The sequence below is a fragment of the Oncorhynchus masou genome, chromosome 29 (assembly GCF_036934945.1).
Source record: "Oncorhynchus masou masou isolate Uvic2021 chromosome 29, UVic_Omas_1.1, whole genome shotgun sequence".
Lineage (NCBI taxonomy): Eukaryota > Metazoa > Chordata > Actinopteri > Salmoniformes > Salmonidae > Oncorhynchus > Oncorhynchus masou.
In genome coordinates this window covers 80,185,363-80,195,362 of record NC_088240.1, presented here as the reverse complement: position 1 = coordinate 80,195,362, position 10,000 = coordinate 80,185,363, and the positions used below count along the sequence as shown (strand labels likewise).

Here is a 10,000-nt window from a genome sequence, read left to right as displayed (position 1 = left end):
CGTGTACGCTCACACACACTCCTCCTGTCTCACGCTCACACACACTCCACCCCCGTGTACGCTCACACACACTCCACCCCCATGTACGCTCACACACACACCACCCCGTGTACGCTCACACACACTCCACCCCCGTGTACGCTCACACACACTCCACCCCCGTGTACGCTCACACACACTCCACCCCCGTGTACGCTCACACACACTCCACCCCCGTGTACGCTCACACACACTCCACCCCCGTGTACGCTCACACACACTCCACCCCCATGTACGCTCACACACACTCCACCCCCGTGTACGCTCACACACACTCCACCCCCATGTACGCTCACACACACACCACCCCCGTGTACGCTCACACACTCTCCTCCTGTCTCACGCTGACACTGCAAAATACTAGTTAGCCTCTGAACTCCTCAAACACTTCCTAGTAGCATTAGTGACAGACACACTGACTCTTCTGATGTGACATCCCCAACAGATCATGGCAATGGCACCTCAACTTCAAAAAACCTCATACCCTGTTCAAAGGCACTTCAATCTTTTGTTTGTCTTGCCCTCTGAATGTCACACATACACAATCCATGGCTCAATTGTCTCAAGGTCTAAAAATCCTTTTTTAACCTGCCTCCTCCCCTTCATCGACACGGACAGAAGTGGATTTTACAGGTGACATCAATAAGGGATCATAACTTTCAGCTGGATTCACCTGGTCAGTCTATCATGGAAAGAGCAGGTGTTCTTAATGTTTTGTACACTCAGTGTATATCACTTACTTACTTCCTCTTGTTCTTATTTCTATTTCTCCTGTGTTTTTGTTCTACTTGAGTATTTATTTATTTGTTAGGGTACTACTGATATTGATTACTACATTGTTGGGAAAGACCAAGCAAGAAAGGCAATTGACTGTACTTTTCCACGGGACAATAAAAACTGCAAACACAGGCAGCACATGGTGAGGCTGCATCATAGCTGCATTAGTGGGCTTGTGTCAGCAAGTAGCAAGAACAAACTGGACATAGAAAATATATTCAGCTGCTTTGGGAGAAATAATCCGTGTTGATTTATGATCAAAATCCTGGAACAATAAAGAAACAGATACTCAAACGGGTGATGAGTCTGTTGACAACGTTTGGCAATAGAGAAGACTTCTATGACTGGCATAGTCACTGTATCAATACATTCACTAAATCATTGGGAATTGGACTATATTCACTACTGACATACTGTCAAATAGCTGTGGCTGTGTCTCCCTGTTCACTGACGCCATGACACCTAGCTCAAAACGCAGTATGAGAATGGAAGGGCCTTTAGTGTGTGTGTGTGTGTGTGTGTGTGTGTTACATGTAGTGTCCTTTCATTAAAAGGCGAGATGTTCTGCGCTGCTGTCTCTCCACTTAGATGGGAGCAGGAACACATTACGGAGAGCTCTCTCCCTCCATTCTCTCCCGCTCTCACTCTCATCCTTCACTATTTTTTCCCTACCTCTATTTCTCTCTCTCTCCCTCTCTTTATATTTTCTGTATCATTTCACTGTCTCTGTTCTCCCCTCCTTCTCTCTCTCTCTCTCTGTTCTACTTGATTAGGCTATCAGATAGAGAACAGAACGCTGGGCTGGGCTGTGGCTGTGGCTGGATCCATCTGCATACAGTGATTAGTATGAAGCCCTGGGTGAGCCCACACAGCTCTCAGGCCACTAATGCAATCACAACCATTAGGATATGATGGAAGCTGTGGAGCTCAGCTATTACTGACTGTCTGATGGACTGAGGCCCTGTCTAGTGCTTTATTGAGGAGGTCCTATACTTCACTCATCAGTTCACATTTGATCTGTGGCCACCTGCTCAGTGCCACTGTTTGTTCGTTGTGACGCCTTAGTCAAAGGTGCTGGAACATGAACATGATCATTCAGGATTAGTTGTTAAGGCCTGTGACAAGATTAGAAGGAAGGAAAGAAGGGAGGATGCACTTGAACGGGCCTTGTACAAACAACACAGTGTGTGTGTGTGTTTGGGGGGTACTCGTGCCTCTCATCACACTTGTAAAGGTTAAGGGGACTATGAGAGATGGAAAGATTGGAGGAATGAAAGAGACAGAGGGAGAGTGAACGAATGTGTGTGTGTGTTTCATGGCCGATCGGATCCATGGATGGGCTGATCTCTCTCTCCCTTCTGTCTATCTCCCCCTTTCTCTGTTTCGTAGCTAAATCCGTATGTAATTTGCTGTCCTTAGAACACAACAGCGCTGTGTTGCTTTGTACACGCTTTTATAGACAGAGAAGGGGGATAATGAATCTGTATACTGTGGGGTTGGCATAGCAACTGCCTTTCCAACCATTATTGCTCTATGTGTTGTATTATTCCTCTGTCACATCTGTTTCACACCATGTCTGACATATGCTTCAGAGGTGTGGCTTAACCTTTCCAATACAAAGCACCCAAATCACTTTTTCTCAAGGTCTACACCAATCTCTCCATCTTTCTTGCAGACCCCTAACCTTTATGGGGGGCATAGGTATCCCCCTCCATCTTTCTGTCTTTCCCAATGTCTCTCTGGATCACTTACCTCTCCCCACCTCTCTCTGGGCCAGCCCTCTCCTTCTGGGCCTGCCCTCTCCTTCTGGGCCTGCCCTCTCCTTCTGGGTCTGCCCTCTCCTTCTGGGCCAGCCCTCTCCTTCTGGGCCTTCCCTCTCCCTCTGACCACTGATTGCCTCCGTCTAGTTTGTCTCCCTCTCTCTGTCTGGTAAAGTTGTATGCCCTCTCCTTCTGGGCCAGCCCTCTCCTTCTGGGCCAGCCCTCTCCTTCTGGGCCTGCCCTCTCCTTCTGGGTCTGCCCTCTCCTTCTAGGCCAGCCCTCTCCTTCTGGGCCAGCCCTCTCCTTCTGGGCCTGCCCTCTCCTTCTGGGCCTGCCCTCTCCCTCTGACCACTGATTGCCTCCGTCTAGTTTGTCTCCCTCTCTCTGTCTGGTAAAGTTGCATGGACAGCGGCGTCCCTTGACGTCACTGTCTTCTTCCTGGGATGTGTCTCTCTCCCCGTGACCCTTAACATTTCCCAGAGGCTTTTATTTTGGTTGCGTGATCGCTGGACCCGCCACTCTCCCGCGGTGACCTGTCGCCCTGACCCCAGAGCATCCTCACTCCTCCACACTCCTGCACTTTCCCTCCTCCTCTTCCCCTCTCCTCTCTCTCTCTCTCTCTCTCTTTATCAAGCTGTGAATTCAAAACATCTGCTCTCTTTCTCCATACCTCTCTGCCCGTCTACAAACTGCCATTTAATATTATCATGACTGTTCAGTTCACTGTTAAGGTCCGGAAGTTTTGCCCCCATCGTCGTCTCCATTACCATGACTACGGTCGGTCGGCAATGAGGCACTGGCTGTGATACAGGGAAGGAGAGTTGACATTTGGCAGGTGCCGTAATAATTTAGAAATTCGTTGGAATCGTACCCCAGACGACATGATGCGCTTTACTATCTGCAATATTCCCTAATCGCAAAGAAGATTATTAGGCTACAGGGAGAAAAGGTGCTGTCACATTTCATAATCTTCTCCAACACAACACAATTCCACGCGCGTGTTATTCCCTCATCCGGTTAGAGCGCATAGGCTTAATATTCTATTAAGAAAAAGCACAATATGGAAAACGCATGAGAGTTTTGAGCCCCCTACACTGTGCATAATCATAGGCTCATGGTTGAAAATAAGATCATTACTTAGATAATATGCTATGACATCAAAAGTCCTAAGGCTGGTTGAGGTAGACTATGTGGAGGAAGAACTAGGCTGTAACACCATATACTATCCTATCAGCCTATAAGCATGGCTCAATCGAGTAACATTTATATTAGCGCTTATTGTTTTTGCATATAAATGGACCTGCAATCTGATGATAGGCTAGGAGGCTATAGCCCTATCATAAGCATCATGCACTATAGGCCTATAATAAGCATCATGCACTATAGCCCTATCATAAGCATCATGCTCTATAGCCCTATCATAAGCATCATGCACTATAGCCCTATCATAAGCATCATGCACTATAGCCCTATCATAAGCATCATGCACTATAGCCCTATCATAAGCATCATGCACTATAGCCCTATCATAAGCATCATGCACTATAGCCCTATCATAAGCATCATGCACTATAACCCTATCATAAGCATCATGCACTATAGCCCTATCATAAGCATCATGCACTATAGCCCTATCATAAGCATCATGCACTATAGGCCTATCATAAGCATCATGCACTATAGCCCTATCATAAGCATCATGCACTATAGGCCTATCATAAGCATCATGCACTATAGCCCTATCATAAGCATCATGCACTATAGCCCTATCATAAGCATCATGCACTATAGCCCTATCATAAGCATCATGCACTATAGCCCTATCATAAGCATCATGCACTATAGGCCTATCATAAGCATCATGCACTATAGCCCTATCATAAGCATCATGCACTATAGCCCTATCATAAGCATCATGCACTATAGCCCTATCATAAGCATCATGCACTATAGCCCTATCATAAGCATCACGCACTATAGCCCTATCATAAGTATCATGCACTATAGCCCTATCATAAGCATCATGCACTATAGGCCTATCAGAAGCATCATGCACTATAGCCCTATCATAAGTATCATGCACTATAGCCCTATCATAAGCATCATGCACTATAGCCCTATCATAAGCATCATGCACTATAGCCCTATCATAAGCATCATGCACTATAGCCCTATCATAAGCATCATGCACTATAGGCCTATCATAAGCATCATGCACTATAGCCCTATCATAAGCATCATGCACTATAGCCCTATCATAAGCATCATGCACTATAGCCCTATCATAAGTATCATGCACTATAGCCCTATCATAAGCATCATGCACTATAGCCCTATCATAAGCATCATGCACTATAGCCCTATCATAAGCATCATGCACTATAGGCCTGTGTGGCTTATTATGACTCCTGATGTAGGCTCTCAGCATTGGTGTAAAGTATTGAAGTGAAAATACTATAGTTACTTAAGTAGTTTTTTTTTTGCATCTGTACATTACTATTTATATTTTGTACTTTTACTTTACTACATTCCCGAAGAGAATAATGTACTTTTTACTCCATTAATTTACCCTGATACCCAAAAGTACTTATTACATTTGGAATGCTTAGCAGGACAGGAAAATGGTCCAATTTATGCACTTATCAAGAGAACATCCCTGGTCATCCCTACTGCCTCTGATCTGGCAGACTCACTAAACACAAATGCGTCATATGTAAATTATGTCTGAGTGTTGGAGTGTGCTGCTGGCTATCAGTAAATAAAATTGTGCTGCCTGGTTTGCTTAATATAAAGAATTTGAAATTATTTGTACTTTTACTTTTTGTATATTTTAGCAATTGCATTTACATTGATACTACTTAAGTATATTTAAAACCGAATACTTTTAGACTTTTACTCAAGTAGATTTTTATTGAGAAATTTTCTATGAAGATTTCTTTACTTTACCTCAAGAATGACAATTGGGTACTTTTTCCACCACTGGTTATCAGATAGGTGGGCTAACAGCCGCTCCTCGGTCAAACTCTGATTGGGAATAGGCCTATTATTACGCGTCTCTAAGTCTCCGGTGTCGCTCTGCAAACTCAGCGCCTTCATTTCCCTCATCCTGATTGCGACGTCTTATATCGGACTGACCACGGACAATTTACCCACGAGAAGGTAGACTCCAGTTGCCTAAGTGACCACAATCAGAGACCGCAGGATATTTACCGGATGCGGCCAGTGGCCTCATCCGCCAGCCCACTTAGCAGAGGCGCACCCCTCTATATCTCCCACTCTCTTGACTATTGAGCTCTCTTTGAATGAATTGTTGTCGAGCAATGACCCGTTTTCCAGAATTCAATTAGGCCTATCTTAATTTGACAGCGTTAGTTGACATTAGCTTAAAGGTCGAAAAGCCTATTGGTTTTCACCTGTAGCTGTCTAATTCTGCCCGTCAAAATAAGACTTGTCTATTGTTCATGTCTGTGTATGTCTTTGTTTATTGTTAAATATATATATATATATATATATATATATATATATATATATTAGAAAATAAAACTTGTTTTTGTTAAAAAAGAAAAAAAAATGTGTTCACCCATGCTCGAGCTGCTGAATAATAAATACAATAAATCAGTTGTGTGTTGGCAACTCCCAAGAACGAATTAATTCCGCACGCTGTCCGGGAGGATGTAGGCTATGTGACACAGTTTCCCGGAGAACTGTGAGCAAATGTAACAGTTGCATTACATTAGCGAGTAGTAATATTAGCCTATGTGATCATTATCCATACTAGCGTAATATAATTTATATTCGATTTGTTATTATGGGGTTCAACGGGAAAGAACGTATGGATGGCGTGATAAAAATGTGTTAGTAGTTTTTCTTGTCTTCATAATTACCCAGTGACTGTCCAATGAGAATTACAGGGAGGGGAGGCAGAGAGCGAGAGCAAGCGAGAGAGAGTGAAGTTGAGAGAAACATATTCGGAGAGACAGTGTGAGCGATAGAATGAGTGAGTGAGGTAAAGGAAGAGTTGCATAGTAAATCATATTTGTCATTTATAGGCTACCTTTCTCCGTTTAGCATAGCATGTTTGCATGTAGATGTCGAGTAGTCTAGCGATTCAGTTATTTTATATGGTGAGAATGCTGACGGAGATTTTCATATCAACAGTAGGTTCATAATATAATCATGAAAGATTATTCAGTTCTTTCATTTTTAAGGACATTTGAAATAATCGATATTCGTGATATCAATTCATTAATCCCTGGACTGACGGAGATAAAGACTGATTGATTCTACAACGGCGAATTGAGGGAAGGAATCATCGAGCAGAGGGAAGGAAGGGAACCAGTGAATTATTTGGGAGAAATCAAAGCGCTCCGTCCCCTGTGAGGACCTGTCGCTGGTCTCGCACCTAGAAGAAGGGGAGCAAAAGATGATGGAATGGCAGTGACAACATGAAAAAGAAGAAGTGTGGGGGTCTATTTTCATCCAGCCACTGATTCAACACGACTGACCTGGGGACAGAGAAGGGGAAGAGAAGGTAGGAGGAGGAAGAGAGAGAGAGAGAAAGAGAGGGTTTTGGGGAGAGAAAGACAAAGAATGCATGGTGTCTGGGTGTGAGATCATCTGTGAGATTTTAGGAAGGTAGTTTAAGAATGAATAAAAGTGAATTGAAAGATCCTTGCCATGTAAGCTATAGGATACATATAAACACAGATTTGACAGAAGCATGCATTCTAGGGGACCAGTATTCAATTTGTGCTCAATAAAGTCAATACTTTGAAAATAATCATTTTTCACTAATGATTGGATTTGCCTTGTACATGTCCAGATAATTTGCTATAGTCTATCCTATCTGAACTTCTCATCCATCATGTGCTCCCTCTCTTCCACGCCTCCCTTCCTCCATCTCTCTCTTCCTTCCTCTCTCCATTGTTTCATAATTAAACCCCATCTCTCTTCTAATTCTAATGTTTCTTCTGTACTTCTCTTTCCATTTTTCTCTCTCCCTTTCCTCCCTCTGTCTCTCCGTTAGGTAGAGAGCAGCCTGTCGCCCTCCGGCCCCCACCATGGAGCCCCCTCCCTCTCTGAGCTTGACTCTCCTGGGAGGCAGTGAGGACGAGGACCCGCGGTTCCCCCTCCCTCTGAGTGGAATCTCCCACTCCTCCATGACCGGCAACTACCCGGGATCAAACCACTCCAACCACAGGGGGGGATCCAGCCTGGACCGGCTGAATGGGTCCCCCACTACACCTAACATGCCCAAGGCCTCCCTCCCCAAACTGCCTCTGTCCTCAGTGGGGGGGTCAACCCCTACCCCCCCCTCCCCAATGCCCTTCACCCCACCAGCACCCCTCTGTCCTCGTGCCTGGGTTCCCAGCACAGCCTGAGTGGAGACAACTCCCCAGTCTACAACGCCCTCTTTTACTCCTCACACTCCCCTTCCATGGAGAGAGAGAGGGACAGGGATAGAGAGAGGGACAGGGATAGAGAGAGGGGATGTAAGCACCGCCAGGCCAGCCCGCTGGTCCATCGGAGAGACAGCAACCCTTTCACAGAGATCGCCATGAGCTCCTGTAAATACACAGGCGGCGTGATGAAACCTCTCAGTCGCCTCAGCGCCTCCAGACGCAACCTCATCGAATCAGACAGCGGCAGCGACACCAAAGAGGGCGGGGCAGCACCTGTTACCGGCACAACAGCCATTGGAGGGCGGGACCGGGACAGAGAGGCTCCACCCACTTCCTCATCCTTGCCATCCTCCAATCAACCAACCCAGAATCCTCCAGAGATAGTGATCTCATCAAAAGAGGACTCGCCGTACGCGAGGGTTATGATATCACCGACTCATCCTCCAATCAGATGTCAATATACCATCAGAACCACGCCTTGGTGGGGAGTAGGGGAGGTTTAAGCAGTGCAGGGGGCACAGGAGGGGGGGTAGGGGGGAGCAGGCAGGGAGGTGTAGGAGGTGTTGGGGCTGTAGGGCCGATGGGGAGCTGCGCCAAGGCTTCTAGTTCTAAACGTAAGAACCAGAACATTGGTTATAAACTGGGCCACCGGAGGGCGCTGTTCGAAAAGAGGAAGAGGCTGAGCGACTACGCACTCATCTTTGGAATGTTTGGCATCGTCGTCATGGTGATCGAGACAGAGCTGTCCTGGGGCGTTTACAACAAGGTGAGCCAAAGGGAAGGGGTTCATCTGACCCAATGGGTGTGTCCACTGTCATGGTGCTGTAGGCTCAAAAACGGTTGTCCAATAACTTGTCCAGTTAGAATAATGATTTCTGTTTTCCATTTCAGAATGTCTTCTCATTTGTATCTGCTGAACTTGATGGGAGAAATGGTTGGCTTTGGGGGCTGTGTGATTGGTGGGGTAGTGGGCAGTAGTAGTGTTAGGGTCAGTATTTAGGGTCAGTATCCGGCTAGTGTTCTTTTAATTTAATTAAATTTTTTACCTTTATTTAACTAGTCAGTTATGAATAAATTCTTATTTTCAATGACGGCCTAGGAACAGTGGGTTAACTGCCTGTTCAGGGTCAGACATATTTGTACCTTGTCAGCTCGGGGGTTGGAACTTGCAACCTTCCGGTTGCTAGTCCAACGCTCTAACCACTAGGCTACCCTGCCGGGGGTCAGTGATTGGTGGGTTAGTGACTCCTAGGCAGGGAGGCAGTAAGTTGCTCAGCTGTTGGGTATGGGGAGTGTGTTTGGGTCAGTGTGAGGCAGTAGCAGCAGTAGAAGTAACAGCAGTAGCAGTAGTAGTAGAAGTAGCAGCAGTAGAAGTAGCAGCAGTAGCAGCGGTAAAAGTAGCAACAGTAGCAGCAGTAAAAGTAGCAGCAGTAGAAGTAGCAGCAGTAGCAGCAGTAAAAGTAGCAGCAGTAGCAGCAGTAAAAGTAGCAGCAGTAGAAGTAGCAGCAGTAGCAGCAGTAAAAGTAGCAGCAGTAGCAGCAGTAAAAGTAGCAGCAGTAGCAGCAGTAAAAGTAGCAGCAGTAGCAGCAGTAAAAGTAGCAGCAGTAGCAGCAGTAGCAGCAGTAAAAGTAGCAGCAGTAGCAGCAGTAAAAGTAGCAGCAGTAGCAGCGGTAAAAGTAGCAGCAGTAGAAGTAGCAGCAGTAGCAGCAGTAAAAGTAGCAGCAGTAGCAGCAGTAAAAGTAGCAGCAGTAGCAGCGGTAAAAGTAGCAACAGTAGCAGCAGTAAAAGTAGCAGCAGTAGAAGTAGCAGCAGTAGCAGCAGTAAAAGTAGCAGCAGTAGAAGTAGCAGCAGTAAAAGTAGCAGCAGTAGCAGCAGTAAAAGTAGCAGCAGTAGAAGTAGCAGCAGTAGCAGCAGTAGAAGTAGCAGCAGTAGCAGTAGCAGCAGTAGCAGCAGTAGAAGTAGCAGCAGTAGCAGTAGCAGCAGCAGTAGAAGTAGCAGCAGTGATAGGTTACTGATATCTCA

The 10,000-nt window shown here is 45.8% G+C and overlaps 1 pseudogene; it reads left to right on the top strand.

The window, feature by feature from the left end:
* Positions 1 to 6,543: 6,543 nt before the first annotated feature.
* LOC135520706 (small conductance calcium-activated potassium channel protein 2-like) overlaps positions 6,544 to 10,000 on the top strand; it is a 130,764-nt pseudogene continuing 127,307 nt past the window's right edge.